Genomic DNA, 18,227 nt, shown 5'->3' on the forward strand with positions numbered 1-18,227 from the left:
GTGCCTTGTCCATTAGACAGTTTTCAAATTGATCTCTACAATTGGAAATATATTCATCAATGTAAGCATTCACTCAATCTTCTTCGTACCATACTTTTGTAGAGTTCTTTTGGGCTTAGTGATTTTTTTCAGCTTCTTGTATTATCAGTTTTGATTTTAATTCGTCTACTGGGCCCTTGAATAGTCAATGTCTGACTAGTGTAGTCATGTAGGGCTCTAGTAGTCCTGAGCCATAGTCTACCCAACAACATTCCATATGCTCCTTGTACTTCCAATAATAAGAAACTGGTCTTGAATTTCTCCTTTTCAACTCTGATCTGCATGTTCTCAATTGGGCCAGTAGCTTTAACTACCTTGTGATCAACCATTCTCATTTGGAAATAAGTTGGCTTGAGGTCTTGGATCTCCAATTTCTGTCTTAGATGCTCTCTGAGGATGTTGACTCCTACCCCACCATCCAATATAACCCATGACAATGGTTCCCATTGCATTCTGATTTTGTAGACCACTTGAATGACAAGAACCTCATCATCTCTAATGGCTACCAAGTCTATTGACATGGCTTATGCAGCTGCTTTCCTCTTCTTCTTGATGAATTTTGCAGTTTTTAGTAAGGTTCTTCTAATATTGTCCAATTCCACTCTAAGCTTCTAGATCCTTTCACATACCTTAACATAGATTTCATCTTGCTTCCTTTATTTGCTAGTTGACTGACCTTGTGATGGATTTTTTTATTTCTCCACCACAATCTTCTCCTTTCCAAAGTCAGGTTAGGATTTCTAGCTTCGGCCAAGTGTGTTCTGACTTGCCTCATCTACTCTACTAGACTTTCAACTATAGCTATTACAAATTCATCAAGTCTATTTGGTGCCTTCTCCTCACCAGATTCCTTGATGGGATTCTCTTCTTGAGCCCCTGAAGATTGAGACATAAATTTTTAATTATCCTAGCCTCTAAGCATTTGGATGCTCTAGCACCTTCTTTGCCAGATCCTCTATAATCTTCACTATCAAATCTAATTGCTCTTGTCTTTAATCAACTATTTTTGCCTTTCCATTTTCCTTCCATGTAGATCTTTTATGCTCCCATTTCTTCGTTTTAGCAATAGCTTGCTTCACCTCCTTTGTAGGTTCATCTAGGATTTCCTCGATCGCCACCCATGTGCTTCTAGTTACCGCTTTTATTGGTACTAATTTTGGTGCCTTCTGCTCAGTTCCTTCTGGTTTTGCATTGTCAATGCACTGAGCTACAAAATGGTCGTACTATCCATAGGTATAGAAGCTGAATTCCTCTTGCTAAAATCAACTATAGCCCCTACTCTACCATTTCCTCCCTGATATCTGCCTCTACCAATTCCATCACTTCTATTGGCTTCATTCTCTTTGGAGTCAATTGCTGAAGAAGTACGAGCGGAAGTGCGACGCGAGAGAGAGTGCGAGAAGAAGAGCACGACGATATGGTGAACTCGCTCTACTGTAATGTGTAGAGCATAGTGAGTTCTTATTAGGTTTTTACAAAAGAACATGTGTACATACCTGGCGGCCCGCCCACTTACCTGGGCAACCACATTGGGCTTTATACCCCAACAACCTCCCACTTAAAGTCCAATGTGGTACTTTAAGTGTGAGAGAAGCTACTATACAAGCTAATATACAAGAGATGTAGAGAAGTGATGTACTACCCTACACCTAACTGCTTGCAAAAATGCGCAAAGCTCTCTGAGGGAAGTCCTTTTGTAAGTAGATCAGCAGGATTTTCTGTGGTGTGAACTTTGACAAGCTGAAGTTGCTTATCCTCGAGCATTTCCCTGATGAAATGATACTTCACATCCACATGCTTTGTCTTTGAGTGATAAACTGGATTGCGAGCCAATTGTATAGCACTTTGACTATCACAATATAACACAGGCATCTCTTCTTTGATTCCCAAATCTGTTACTAGTCGATTAATCCAAATTGATTCTTTGTATGCCTCTGATGCTGCAACATATTCAGCCTCTGTAGTAGACTGAGTAACACAATCTTGTAATCTAGAACGCCATGATACTGCTCCACCAGCCAATGTAAAGACATACCCTGACGTAGACCTTCGGTTGTCTAAGTCACCTGCATAATCTGAGTCTGTAAAACCCTTTACACTTAGCTCCTGATTCCCATAGCATATACGCATACTCTTTGTAGCTTTCAGGTATCTCAATATTCCTTTCACTGCCTCCCAATGTTTCTTGCCTGGCTTTGACATGTATCGACTTACTACTCCCACTGCAAATGCAATGTCTGGGCGAGTAGCAATCATTGCATACATCAAACTACCCACTACAGACGCATATGGAATCTTATCCATTTCAGCCTGTTCTTCCTCAGACACAGGACAATCTTGTTTGCTAAGTTTCACATATGGTGGCAATGGAACACTCAATGCCTTTCCCTTCTCCATATTGAAACGTTGCAAAACCTTGTCAATATACTCTGTTTGAGATAACCAAATTAACTTCTTTGATTTGTCTCTCTCAATGCGCATACCAAGTATATGACTTGCCTCACCCATGTCTTTCATGTCAAACGATTTTGCCATCTTTGACTTCAAAGCTGAAATTTCTTCCAAGTGCTTGCCAGCAATCAACATGTCATCCACATACAAAATAAGGATCAGCCAACTGCCATCCTTAGCCTTCTTTGTATATAGACAGTGATCGAACTCACTACGTTTGTAGCCTTGAGAAAGCATAAACTTGTGGAATTTATGGTACCATGCCCTCGGTGATTGTTTTAAGCCATAAAGACTCTTTAACAACTGGCATACCCAATCTTCCTTGCCTTTCTCAACAAACCCTTCTGGCTGCTGCATGTAAATTTCCACATCTAAATCACCATGCAAGAACGCTGTCTTGACATCCAATTGGTGCAACACCAAATCTAATATGGCAACCAATGCAAGAAAGCATCTCAATGTAGTCATCTTGACCACCGGAGAGAAGACTTCATCAAAGTCAATGCCTTGTTCTTGCTTAAAGCCCTTGGCAACAAGCCTTGCTTTGTACTTTGGCTGACTATCATGAGCCGTGATCTTATACCTGTAAACCCATTTACAGGGTAGAGCCTTTTTGCCCCGTGGTAATTTAGCTAGCTTCCATGTCTGGTTTTTATGCAGAGATGTCATCTCTGACTGCATGGCCAATTGCCAATTCCCGGAGTCCTTCATTTGCACTGCTTCCTTGTAACATGAAGGCTCATTGCAATCAGTCAACATGACATAGTTCATAGATGGAACAAACCTATTAGGAGGTCACGTGACACGTCCAGATCTACGCACAATAGGTGGCTCAGGCTCAGCCACAACCTGTGGTTCCACTCTATCCTGTCCTTGCTCCTCTTGAGCCCTGACATTTTGTCTTGCACGTGCAGGTCCATCTTCTTGGAAGACAACTCTTCTAATCTCCTCAACCCTCTCTGGTTTAGAATCATATTTGGATTCATTAAAGTGAACATCATTGCTGCGGACAACCTTTCTGGATTCGAGATCCCAAAGTCTGTACCCCATCTCACCAGAATTACCATAGCCTAGAAAGATGCACTTTCTACTCTTTGGCTCAAGTTTGTTCCTAAATTCCTTTGGAACGTGAGTATATGCCTCACAGCCAAAGACTCTGAGATGTTTGTATGAGGGCATTTTGCCTGACCATACCATCTCTGGCACTGAATCCTTCTGCAAAACCTTGCTAGGAGCTCTATTTACAAGATGAACAGCTGTTGATACAGCTTCAGCCCAAAACCCATTTGGCAGCTGTGCATTAGACAACATACTTCTGACCTTCTCTTGTATGGTCCTATTCATCCTCTCAGCAACACCATTTTGGGGAGGATTGTAAGGATCAGTAAGTTCACATTTTATACCTTTTGACTCACAAAAGTCCTAAAAGGCCTTTGAAACATACTCTCCACCATTGTCAGTGCGTAAGCATTTAAGATTCTTGCCACTCTGATTCTCCACAAGTGTCACAAATGTTTTGAAAACACTAAACGCTTCATCCTTGTGCTTGAGAAAGTAAACCCATACTTTCCTCGAGTAATCATCTATAAATTTCATAAAGTAAGAAGCTCCCCCTAGAGATAGGTTAGGCATAGGTCCACACAAATCACTATGAACAAGTGCCAACTGTGTATCTCTTCTACTGCTTCTATGCTTATGTGGCTGCTGTGTTTGCTTACCATACAGACAATGTTCATAGAATTCAAAATCATTAAATGAAAAGCCAGGAAAATAACTAGAACGAGACAAGATTTCCATTCCCTTCTTGGACATATGTCCTAACCGGCTATGCCACAAAGAAACGTTCGGCTGCTCGGTTACATTGATTACATTTTTAGAGACATTTGATACATAAATCATGTAAAGTCCTCCAGACTTTACTCCATGTGCTACTGTCATAGAACCCTTGGATATCTTCCACATGTTCTGTCCAAAAGTGGTGACGTAGCAAGCATCATCAAGTAAACCTGTGCTGATCAAGCTCTTTGTAATTGCGGGAACATGTCTCACATTTTTCAGCATGAAAGAAGAGCCATTCTGAAACTTCAATTGAACATCTCCAACACCTAAGATCTCACATGTCTGCCCATTGCCTAGCCGAACATGATCTTTAGTGGTCACATAAGAGGTAAACCACGCCTTGTTTGGAGACACATGAAGTGATGCCCCTGAGTCTATAATCCAGTCACTCAGTGCATTTCCATCAGATGCTGTAAGAAGAGCTGAGTCCATTGTATTCTTCAAGAAGTAGATGTCTCATGACACTAGACTGTCATCCTCTGCAACAATGTTTGTCACATTTATTTCTTGAATCTTCATTGAGGACTTGTTCTTCTCACCATGGTCTTCAGCTTTCTCTTTGCCTTTTTCTGCTTTCCATTCTCTGCAGTCTCTTTTCATGTGACCCTTCTTGCCACAATGGTAGCATTCTATGTCACTCTTGCCTTTAGCACTGCGGGACTTGCTACGAGACTGATTCCTCTTTCCACCTTTGTACTTTTATTTGGTCCTTCCCCTGACAACTAAGGCTGTTCCTTTGCCTTTGTCCATTGTCTTTCTATTGGTTTCTTCAGTAAGCAGACTTCCTTCTACATCGGCTATGTTCAAACCATCTGGAGGTGCAGAATTACTCAAAGCTGTGCGAAAAGTGTCCCAACTTTTCGGCAATGTGATCAACAGGGACATAGCTCTAACAGGTTCATCAAACTTGACACCTTGAGCTGACAACTGACTGTAGATTGTGTTGAATTCATTCAGATGATTGGACATAGGTGTTCCTTCTTTCATCTTCAAGTCAACAAGCTTCTTAAGCCAGTATACCTGTGAAGCTGCACTCTGCTTCTCATAAAGATCACTCAGATTTAACCATGCTTGATAAGCCGACATCTCGTCTGCTACATTGAAGTAAACGCTTTCTGCCAAAGTCAGCATAATGGTAGAAAGTGCCAATTCATCCATTTCGCTCCATTCATCTTCTTCCATATCTTCTGTATAGGTTTTATCTGCTTCTTTTGTACCAACACGTGCCAAATCTGCTTCTTCCACAATGGGAAATTGGTTCCATCCAGCTTCTTCATATTGTAAAGAGCAGTGTCCTGTGATCCAGCCATAGCTACGCTTCACAGTAGTTTACTTTCCTGGGAAAAATTCGACAGAGTTTCCCCTGTAAACTGACCTCTGAACCAATATCAACCTGTCAAATGAACCAAGAAAGCTTCAGATTCTGCAGAAATTTTGGCAGTCTCCCCTTTGTAAAATGGCTCTGGTGTACTAAAAAACAGACACTGGCTCTGTCTCTTTGACACTGTAAGCTGTGGGTAAACCTGTCCTGCACGTGTACTGTCTCTGACTGTCCTGTCACTGTCCTGTAAGCATAGACTGCGACAATGCCTCAACGGTAGTAAAGCAAAGATGCAATCCCAACTGTCTAACTCACAGTCAATACATCCTAGCTGCCTATCTAAGGGTGCTTGAGGGATCGCTCCAAGACCTGTATCACCGAAAGGATCTCAACATTCGAGAATCCCCCAACTCAATAAAACCTCACTCGACCCTCAACAAAGGCTGCAGTAAATCTGACAATACATAGACTTCCCACAAAGTTATACATCCACAAATTTCCCACTGAATGCTGTAACCGTTGCGGCGGTTGTTTGCTGCGTGACTCACAGCCAGCAAACCCTCAACAGACATACATCATCTCTGACAATACATCCCATGTGGAAGTACCTGCAATGTGAGGATGAAATCTGGAATATCAAGCAGCAAACACAAGCTACCTGATGAACTAGTGGATGTCGCCTACAGTTTGTGTGTAGATGTGCCCGTGTCGTATGTGACACGCCTCCAAGAACTGTGAGCCGTCCTTCGATGTGTAGACAGCCACAAATCAACACTCTGGGAGTGTCGATATCCTTAGCACCTGCAGTCGTAAGCCGAAAACCCCAAATCTGCAGAGTCGGATCTGCACCCGCCGAGACCACGTAGTCGAAAATGGCCGGCGCAGACCTTTGTCGAAGCCGAACGGTGGCCGAGATGACCTCAGAATGAAATTCTGTGAACACCAAGCCCTTCGGGCTTACTCACAGGATTTGGGGCCGTGTCTTCGCCTGTCGAATTTCACTCCAATCTGAGTTGGTGACTCTAGCCTCCTGCAGTGCTGCCCCGAGCCTCGATCTGAGCTCTGATACCAGTTGAAGGAGTACGAGCGGAAGTGCGACGCGAGAGAGAGTGCGAGAAGAAGAGCACGGCGATATGGTGAACTCGCTCTACTGTAATGTGTAGAGCATAGTGAGTTCTTATTAGGTTTTTACAAAAGAACATGTGTACATACCTGGCAGCCCGCCCACTTACCTGGGCGACCACATTGGGCTTTATACCCCAACAATTGCTTCATCTGACTTCACCACTTCTGTGTTAGTTAATGCAATCATGGACTAGCATATGTAGTCATGTTTGGACAATTATTCCAAACATGACCATATGCTTTATATTATGTACACTGACTACACTCACTCACTTGTGATCATTGGATTCACACTTTGAACACCAGGTCTCCAGCTTATTGATTGAGGGTCTAGTCTTAGCCATTTCAACTATTTTCTTTGACATCTCCTCCAGTTTCCTTGTCCAAGATCCTTTCTTTTTGCCTTTGTCCTTATCATTTGAATCACTATCAAATGAGCTACTATTGGAGCTTGAGTCCGACTCCTCAATTGCCATGTCACTATCACTGGACTTCTTCTACTCCTATGAACCTTTTCCTTTTTGGCCTACTACTCAAGTTTTAAGGCTCTCTGAACCTGATCATTTAATTTATTAGTTGGGGTCGGAACCTCCCGTCCCCTTAGCTTCTTGCTTTTGAATACACTGAGGAACCAAGCCCTCATTATTTTCTCAAATGGGGGTTCAAGCAATTGTCTAGTCATTTCCTTGATTTTTTCAACATAGCTTTGAATTGACAGCTTGCCTTGCTTTATTCTATCCAATTCACATAGGATGCCCTTGTTAGCTTTGTTATCAAAATATTCTAGTCAAAAAGATTTAGTCAGTTTATTGTATGTCCTGACTTGACATGCTAGGTAATGGTTTTATCATTTCCTAGTTGCCTCTTTCAATGTTTGGGGAAAGTACTCTCTCTACTCATCTTCATCGATATCTTTGAGCTCATCATATTGTTCAAACACCTAAATATGGACATCCATTAGGAAGAGAATGGGGTCTAGGATGGCCTCTTTATTTGCCATGAGATCATGGAGGTGATTAATATTTTGACAAATAGGTGCATGACATGTGTGCAAGAATGGTGGGTGTGTAAGATAGGTGTAAGAGTGGTCAAAGGATGCACTTTTCCCACCCAAAAAACGGGTGGACAACTTTATGATTTTTGATCTTATATAACATATGATCTCCAATTTGAGCGGCAATTATAGATGTGTAATCTACACGCTGAACTCTTTCCGTAGATATATTACATGATATGGTTTTTCCTGCTAGATTTTAAATTTCATTTTGGGAGGGAAATTTACATTCAAATAAACTAGCCATTTTTCCTATTTGAATTCAAAAGTTGTCCTTTGATTGCTTTCATAATACTAGAGGTTTGAATCCCTTAAATTGCCAAATAAGAGGCCCTTCTAGAGCCCATTCTCTTCCTACTGTGGATATCCTTGTTACCCCCCTTAAACACTGGAAATACAATCTTCAAATCAATAGATCGTTCATGATGTCTGGATTTATCTTTTGATACTGATTTGTGCTCCTTAGCTTGTTTTTTGCTATAATGATATGTATCAATGTTTCACTTATCATTGTCATCATTCTCAATCAAAGTATCTGTCTCTAGTTTTCCTTCTGACTTCCCATTTACTGATCTATGACTCTTTCTTGCTGCCATCACAATCCTCAATATGATTTTGACTATTGCCCTTATCTTTCCACTGAGATCCATTGGAACGAGAGCTCCTCTCTGCTCTCTCTGAATGCCTACACTAGACTAGTGAGAATGCTAGGAACCCTCCATTTCCTCTGCATTTTGTTGGTCCAAGTTTGCATCTGTTTCATTTCTAGGCTCAATGTTATTGTCAAGGTCTTGCTTCGACTCCTATGTAATGGTGTTGACATGATCTAGTTCCTCCATGAATCTAGTTGTTGACCTTCAACCATGTCGGACTCTTCTTTGGGCTAGAGATTTATCAATTTTGTGCATTTACTATTTGGGAATGCTACAACTAAAATTTCAGTTAACAGGTCTTTGACTGATGCTAGTCCCGTGTGTAAATCAATTAGACAAGGTTTTCCTTTGTCTCCTTTGCTCTATGAAATTTGTGTAGATGCTCTAGGTTGGTTGATAAAAGACCTGATGGCAAGGGGAAACTAAAAAGTATACAAATTGAAGGGTCGAAGGAGTAGTTGTGCCTGCAGCGATTTGCAAATGATACCGATGGTTTAGTAAGTAATGATACTCAGTCAATTGAGAACTTTTGGGAAAGTCTGAGGATGTTTTGTGTAGCTAGTGGTTCAAATATTAATCATTCCAAAACTGGGCTCAAAATTTTCAAAGGTACATGTCTAGTATCGATCGAATCTGCAGGATACAAACCCATTGAGGATGGTCAAATCTTCAGGATTCTTGGTATACCTATGGGGTTGAAAGTATCTTTTAATCAAAGGTGGGATTGGGTTTTAGACAAATACAAAAGGAAGCTTTTTCTATGGCACAATCATCAACCAAGTCTGTTTGCCAAAGTCTTTGCGCTTACTCATTACCTGTTTCCTTCTGTTGTGTACTTTTTAGCATGCTTAATGCTTTCCCAATACCAATTAAAAATATTGTTCTCCCTGCAAGGAGATTTTTATGGGGATGCTCTAAGTATGGTAGTAAAATACCAAAGGTGTCATGGAAAATATGTTGCAGTAGCAAGGAGAAGGGGGGTTTGGGCATTCTTAACCTGCAAGAGCTTTCATGCAAATGGCTATTAAATGGATCTTAAGGGTTGTCTCCTCCCTTGACTATTGGGCCTTGCTCATCAAAAGAAACACCTCTAAGTTCTACCTCAATGGATACAAAGCCTAGCAAGGCCTTCCACTAGAGGTTTTGCTTATTTCTAATGTTGATTTCACCCCCAGGGGCTCTATTTTGACTTGCAGGTTTTGAAACCTTGGGCAGACAAAAAAGTTGGCTGGGAACCCCCTCAAGGCTGGACTCTCTACCCTGCAATGTGGATGTAGGATTCCATTTGGTATGGCTGGTTCTCCAAGGCTTATGGGTGGCACTTATCTAGGAAAGCTCACAAATGTTTCAAGGCTAGCTTAAGAAACTGGAAAGATGTTTACAAAGATGGAGAATGGCTCACAACTGAGCAATGGATGCAATAGTTTAGGATTTCTCAAGGTTGTGTTGTTTTGGTCTATAATTGAATCATCAAGGTAAAGGGGGAGTTTTAGTGCATTAATAGGGAACATCAATACATTCTGTCAAAGATTTCAGAGATATATACCACTCAAAAGGTTCAGCTCCATTTATGGACCCACATCTGGTTTTGAAGCTTAATAACATGTGGAATCTTGCTCGGAATGCCAAGCAGTGATCCTACAAGTTCCAATGTATATGGGCCTTTCCAATTTCCATCAAACATAGATGTCTACTCTGGCTCATCCTCCATCAAGGTTTGTGGACAGGTTCTAAAGCTAAAAAATTGGGAATTGCAAATGGGATTTGTAAGAGATGTATGGATCAAGAAGAATCATTGGCTCACCTCTTCATCACTTAAAAACACAACTCAGGCTTCAAATCAATCCTGCAGCAACAGGCGGGGGAGGTTACCAAATCAAAACTCTATTGGATATCTATCCTTCTTGGAGAGTGCAACTTTATTGACATCCCCTTGTGGACTTGTCTAAGAGGAGAATACTTATGGAAAATTTGGATTGAAAGGAACAAAGAAATATTAAGGCTCTTTCTCTTCTCATGCTGGTTCCCTTACTTTTAGATGCAAAGCTATTATGGAGGACATGCTCAGGCTTGTCACCACAATTGACTCTTTAGATGTTCAAAAGTTCTTTAGATGAAAAAAGTGGAGAGAGATCGCTTTATCCCATTACAGTCCTCAGAGAATGTATAATTGCAAATTTCTTATCCTCCCATTTGTAATGCCCCCTTGTCTATTGGTCTCTCCTCTGTAGACCAAGATTGCTCCTGTCCTCCCTCATGAGTCTTTGTATTTTCTTTCCTTTTTTCTTTAATATAATTCATTTGTTCCTTCAAAAAAAAACTTAGGAGTTTAGCAAACCATCTCTACCAAGAAATAGATCTATGAACTACATACAGAGGCATGTTTGAGACTTTACACCACATAGCTGTAGTGGGAGGCAATCCTCTTCAACTCAAAGCTGAACAAATAGGAACTGGATGAGCTATCCTTAAATAGGGCCTCACTGCTTTCGGACCAACAGTGCCATAGAAAGACATTCCTCCACATATTCCACAAAGTTGTATCCATATTGGAGGTCTCCCCTAACAAAATTTCAACAGCCCTAAAGATTTGGGGGTGTAGTGGGGCATAGCATTGATGAAGATACTTTAGCAACTATTGAACCTTAGGACAAATAAGGAAAATATGCTTGATTTCCTTTGTAGCATTACATCTTGAGCACAACCTTATGCCCCTGTTGGCCTGTAAGGATCTTGAACCTGCCCAAATGCCTTGACGCATAATCATCGAGCTAAGGTACAAGTGTTTAGCTAGGATAGGAAAGCTCCAAATACATTTAAACTTATAGCTCCATTGAACATTCCATTTCCTATTGAGTTTAGCCTTGAGGTTGGGGTCAAATTTGAAAGAAAAGAAAATCTTTAATAGGCTTCTTCATCAAAACTGAGCAATAGGTTTCTTCCACCTGTTGTTTTGTAAACATTGGGATACTTTGTGTAAAAAGTTGGATCCTGCACAAAATTTTAGAGGTACAGCTAGCAGACAGTTTAAATGTGTTAGTAATGTCTTGAACATCCATGAGTTTACCATCTTTATGAATATCTTCCCAAGACCTAATCCCAACTTTGAAGCATTTGTGAGCCCCTGATGCTGAGCTTGAGGGATCCATAGCAAATTGAGTCTTGTAGCAAAAAGTCTATCTAAGAGAATCTATATTTTGGAACCTTCTAGTTAGCTCTTAATTCAAACCAGCTATTCCACATCTCTAATGCTATAGTTTTAGTTGTAGCTTTTATTCTTATAGGCAAGGTTATGAGATCCCAAAATACCAAGTTCTTCCAAGATTTTGTAGTCCTATAGAAAAAAGTGTTTATTGTTCCTCCGCAAAAGAAAGGCCCATAACTGATTGGAGCAAATTGATCTTAGGATAAATTTGTTTGCCATCTTGGTAGCTAGTTTCTCAATGTTGAGGATGTCCTCGGGGGGGTCACTAAAAAAAATTTGCATATCATGTTGGTTCAACAATTGGAATCATTTAATTCCATATTTTGTCACATTTTCACATACAAAAGAGTGTTGAAAAAATGATCTTGAGATTTTTTTTACAGATTGAATAGAAAAAGGGTCCTTTTTATTGGTGAAAAATTCACAGCTAAGGGGTTTTATAAATAGCCCTTGAATGCACATGATATATATGTTTTACACATAGTGACCCCCCGTCGAGAGGATGCCTAGCCCTCCTCTAAATTTGTGCTTGTAGCAAACTTTCCAAGCTACCTTTGGGATCCTGGTTCCAAGCTCATTGCCTCCCCACAGAAATCTTCTTGCAAGCTAAATAGCTGGCTTGATCTGATATTTGAAGGGCTTTGAACAAGACAAAAAATAGATCAGTGAAGGAAGTATGTAATGGTTAAGGAAAAGAGTTCTGGTTGAGAGGTCTGGTTGGAGATGCAACCAGCTGAAGACTTTCCTACTGCTCATCAAAGAATTATTATCATCAACAAATTGCTAAAGGCAGATTTCCTCTATAGCAGTAGGAATTTTGATTCCGTTGATTTCCCCCAGTTGCATATATCCTTGACCAGCCACCTCAGGGCATCTAAAGCAATCGCATATAGATGGGGGGCTAATGGGAAGCCATATCTAATTGATTTTTGGAGGATTATGATGCTTGTTAACTCCTCATTAATGGCCACTTGAGCTACTACATTACCAAATCGAATATGCATAGAACTTATGAATTTCTTCCCCATCAAACAATGACTGAAGGATAAATTCCCAATCAATTTTCTCATAGGCCTTGTCAAAATCCACCTTGAAGAAGAAGAGGCCTTGCACTGACTCTATGACATCCTCTATATCCTCCCATATAGAGATGATGGCATCCAAAATGAACCCGCCTTTGATGAAGCCTTTATGTTCCTTCAAGGTTATCTTATGCATCATTGGAGGAGTATTCTAGCTAGTGTAAGAGAGAAAAATTTATACATAGAAGTCAGACAGGCAATGGGATGCCAATTGCCTAGATCCTCTTCGTAGCCTTTTTTTTATGTATGAGCTTTGATATACCATCTAAGCCAGGAATCTTACCAGTTTTAAGGTTGCAGATGGTTTCTCTAAGCTCCCCCTCTTAGGGAAGGGAAAACCCAATAATTTGGCCAGTTTAGAGCTCACAATTTTTTTCCTTGCATAAGGAAATTTTAGCTCTGACCTCATGGATGTCCTTATTTCTTTTGGGGGGACGAGAGAAAATATTTGCAAAATATTCTTTGTAAACATGTGTCTTGAAGCCTTGAAGCATTGCCCATACTATTTTTGCTCTAGGTGAAATTCATGTCATCAGCAATGTCCATTAGATTCAATTTGTCGACCAAAGCTTTCCACTTATCCTTTTCTGACCCTGAAATCACCTGACCCATATTAGCCCACCTATCTGCAAGCTTTTCAACCATGTTAAAATCACATGTTAGGCAATCTACAAAATTTCCTACCATTATGCAACTTTGTTCTTCATTTCCTATATTGGGTGATGTTTCTTTTTTGTGTTCAGAAAGGTGTGAATTTATTGCAATATGTGTCCTAGGGCTTCCGTGTGAATAGGGTCGATGATGCCTGTGAACAATGGGAATAGACCCTAATCAAAAGACAGACCAACAGTGGGAAATTGTAAATATCGAGCTCAATTACTTTGGTAATTGCACAGGAAGAAATCAGCTAGAGGCCCAGTCCGACACCTATAAATAGGTCCCATTATTCATTTGGTAGGGTCTATTGTCTCTAGAAGCTATTGCAATTGTCACTCCTAGAGCTAGTTGTACTCTTTGGCATTAAGCTCATAGCATTACCTTTTTGCAGTTCAAAAACCAAGGGCTTATGGTCGGAGAGTATCAGTGAGGAATCAACCTTGCAAGAACTCCATCCAATGTTCTTGAGCCAGGTCCACAGTCATACATTTTGTCCAATCTTGCAGACTTGAAATAGCTACCCAGCTGATTATTTGTCCATGTGAATCCTGAGTTCTCTAATAGATTCATAAGAACTTGCTTGTCAACCAATTCTTCCCAAGCATTTTTTCATTCCCCTGAATGACTTGCCCCAAAGCATTCCATCTATAATAGAAATGGACTATCAACTTTGAGAATAGCGGAATTAAGAGAATTAGAGTGAGCATTTTTGTGAGATTACTTTGAGACAATAGAGGTGAAATTAATTGATGGTAGCAACATGAACATAGTACTTAATTAACTTGGCATGAACAATACTTTTGCAAGAGAGAGTATTAGAAAACATGACAATAGTCGAGGACCGGATTTACTTGGAGCCGGTCCCCCCTCCAAAAGGTGTTTGTATTATAGATTCTCCCATCAAGAGAGACTTGTTACAATACAATCTTTGTGTTCCTTGTGACCTTGGTGATGCTATGAATATGGAAGGCTTCATGCATCACGAGCATAAAATAAACTTTGCAAAAAGCATTACTATCTCAAGCCTCAATCCCAAGGCCTCAAACACCTTCGAAGGTGGAGAGAGCTAGCGGGGAATGAGGGTAGAGAAGAGCAAGAAGAATCCTCCAGAGGAGAAAGAAATAGTTCCTCACTTATCATCACTCTTATTGATTAGCATAGCATAATAGCATAGTAATGAAGATGAAGAAGATGGAAAGCTTAAGCATTTAAGCATGGTTCTTGGTTGGATTTGCATTCCGTAGCCAAGAGTGTTGGTGTAGGCTCTCCACTTCTCAACAATCTTGGAGAAGGAGATGGAGCTCTTGCACTTTGCACTCCACACAATAAGAGAATGTGTGTGCATGTGTGGGAGAGTATAACCCCCCCTCTCATGCTTGGTCCACACTCTCTCTCTCTCTCTCTCTCTCTCTCTCTCTCTCTCTCTCTCTTATTATTTAATTATTTCATTTGGACATGTGTCCTCTTTTTCATCTTTGAGAGAAATTATTTATTTATTTATTTTTATATCTCTAAATTCTCATTGTACCCCTTTAAAACCTATCCAATAGCATTCAAGCACATCATGAGGGCCACATGTGGAGGATCATTTGAACATGTGTCTTTTATGCTTATTAAGTCATTTGGTTTGAATTGAATACTTTAAGCGCTTAGTCAATCAAGCATGGAAATGTTGATGCCTCTTGAGAGTTTATCTTTTAATTGAACACTTCAAGAACCTTAGTCATTTAAGCATGTGAGAAGCACCCAATCTTTTGGGAAAGATTCCCACTAACACTTAGCAAGCTAACAAGCACCTCATTCTTGGGTAGGATTCCCACCTCAAGGTCAGTCCTAGCTTGCCTAAGATTAGAGTACTTTTTAACACTAACATTTGGAGGTCTTTAATGAAGAGAACCCTAAGGTCTTTAAGCTCCATTAGGTAGCATTGCTCTTTAACATACCATCTCTCATTTGGACCCCTTTAACCTTGGCCCCATGCGTTGAGACAGATCCATAAGCACATGTCTATATTCTAACCCTTGTTCCCATTTATTCTCCCATATTAAATGATCAAGTTAATATGAGAAAAACATTTGGGTTGGTTAGATATTAGATTTTATGACATTGCCTCTTGCTCGAAATCATAGTGGTCGTCGACTATGAGGTAGAAGAGATAAAGTCTTAGTCATTAGTCTATGTTTCTTAGTGGGTAGAGGATTCCTTTTCACCCAGTGACATCATTCCAGAATGGATGACTAGTCCATTTGGTGCTTGAGAGATGTAGCTTCCGCAAGCATGTCCGCTCTTTAGTCCATATCATACTCCCAAAGTAGAGTGAAAAATTCTACTTGGTGTTTGAGTGATGTAGTCATCATAAACATGATTCTAAGCATGCATTCTATTTAAATTTGTGCACAAAAGAGGATTAGTCTTATAAGAAAAAAACATTGTCCATTTAGAAAGCATTTACATTTGCTTACTCTAGTGCAACATTGTAAGCATTGTCAAGGTTCATACTATCCTTATCCTGTATTCCTTGCATCCATCTAGCATCTTCAAATGGATGATTTTTGAACTTAATAAGATACCATTGGATAACCTTACCATGCCGTAGTACCTTATCTTCATGCTAAAGGATAGCTTAGGGTTCTAGCACCTCTTCTTGGTCTTCGATTTTTGGAGGGTCTTCAATAATTGGTTCTACTGGTGCCTCTCCCCTTTGTAGGGCTTAAGTAGGCTCACATGAAAAGCATTGTGTATGATCCAATGGTTGGGCAACTTGAGTTGATAATCCATGTCATCGACTGGCTTCAAGATTTGAAAAGGACCATAGTCTCTTTTTGCTAATTTAGCATAATACTTTTGATGCCCCGTAGGATTTTTGCCCGTCGTTTGCCTCAATTGAGCCTTGGGAAACTTAAGTAAGACCCAATCATTTTCTTTGAATGTTAAGGCCCTACTGCGCTTTCAGCAGCTTTTTGCCTTTGTTGAGAGATGGATATAGCCTCCTTAACCTTTTGAAAAGATTCTTGTAGGTCACGGCTATACTCATCATCATCAGCAAAGATCTTCCCATGTACTTTAAGTAGCAAGGGACTTTTAGGTCTTCCCTCTATGATCTCAAAAGGTGATTTTCCTGTAGTAGTATGGACAATATTATTGTACACATACTCAGCTAAAAGGGGTTAGTACTTCTCCCATTGTGATCGTTCATCTACTTACATAGTGTAAGTCTTTAGTAGATCGTGTATTGTAAGATTGGCTATCTCACTTTGACCATCCGTTTGCGGGTGGTAGGCCGAAGAGAAATTCAATCTTGTACCTAGATTTTCAAAGAGACCTTTTCAAAAATTATTGGTCATTCTAGAATCTCTATCTGACACGATGGATGTGGGTAATCCATGGTGTTTGAAAATCGGAAACATGAATATGGTTGCCATTTGGTGTGTCTTAATAGTCTTTTTGATAGGAATAAAGTGTGCTTGCTTTTGCTAAACCTGTCGATGATTGTCCATATTTCCATATTCCCATGGATAGACTTGGATAATCCAAAGATAAAATCCATGGATATACTCTCCCATGGTGCATTAGGGATGGGATTTGGCTGGAGTAATCTAGGTTTCTTCCCTCTATCATACGTAATCTTTTGGCATACCACAGATTTTGAAACATAATCTTGTATGTCCGCTTTTATGGTAGGCCAATAGAAGTACGTCTCTACTCCTCGAAGAGTCGGTTGAATGCCTCTATGTCCCGCATAGGGAGGAGCATGGGATTCATACATGACTTTGTCATGAAGGAAGTGGGTAACACATAGCCTATTGCCATGGAGAAGATAACCATCTTGTAAGGTGAATGGTTCCTCTTTCTTCCCCAAAGCAAGGGCTGACATTGCATCTTTAAAGTCAGGGTCAGTAGCAATGTGAGCAATGAAGGGGATCGAGGAGCACCACAGACGGAGAGTGAGAGAGAGAGAAGGAGACACACAACACAGATATGGGTGGGGAGACTCCAAAGAGTGAGCAGCCCCCTATACACTTATGCTATGTATAAGGTATACAAGTCAGTGGGCGCCCAAACTCTGGGCAGTCGGGGAAGGCACAGACGCCTATACCCCAACAACCTCCCACTTAAAGGCGACTGTGCCTTTAAGCAAGGGAACCTAGTCTAAAGACTACAAAAGGTGAGAGAAAACCGCTCTCAACCGATGCCCACTGGCTAGCTGTGATCGTGTGCATCCGGCTGTCCTGCTATCGTAAGTCCATACACCACCAGACGTACCGCACACGTACTGCAAGTATGTATGCAATACCTGCATATCTCCCTCGTGCACTATGCCATCATCAGTCAACAAACGACTGACAATGCCAACTCCAAATTCTCCCACTGCAGCTGCGATATCCGGTCTCAAGATCAACATCTCATACATGAGACCATCGAATGCTGATGCAATGCTAGCGGGCCCTGCTAGCTCTACGGAGCATGCATCAACATATATATCCCTGGCAATAGGCATCTCTGACTGACAAGGCGTGTCAGCCACATGCATCTCCTGACTATCCACAAAAGACGCATCGACCTGTCGTGCAACCTCAGAGCAAACCAGTTGCTCTAGGTGTCTGCTGGAAGACATATCCTGCACAACTATATCCCCATGCTCACTGTCGAGCATAGAAAGGAATGATTGCATAATCGTTGACATATCAGTCTCCTCTGCAATCACCCACTGCAAACATGACCACTCAATCTGATGTGACTCACTAGAGCTCTCATGCTCTAACTCCGTATGCATAGACTCTTGCACAGTGTCCTCCTGTCG

Source organism: Adiantum capillus-veneris, chromosome 27 (genome assembly GCF_014529385.1).
Source record: "Adiantum capillus-veneris isolate H3 chromosome 27, ASM1452938v2, whole genome shotgun sequence".
NCBI classification, from domain to species: Eukaryota; Viridiplantae; Streptophyta; class Polypodiopsida; order Polypodiales; family Pteridaceae; genus Adiantum; species Adiantum capillus-veneris.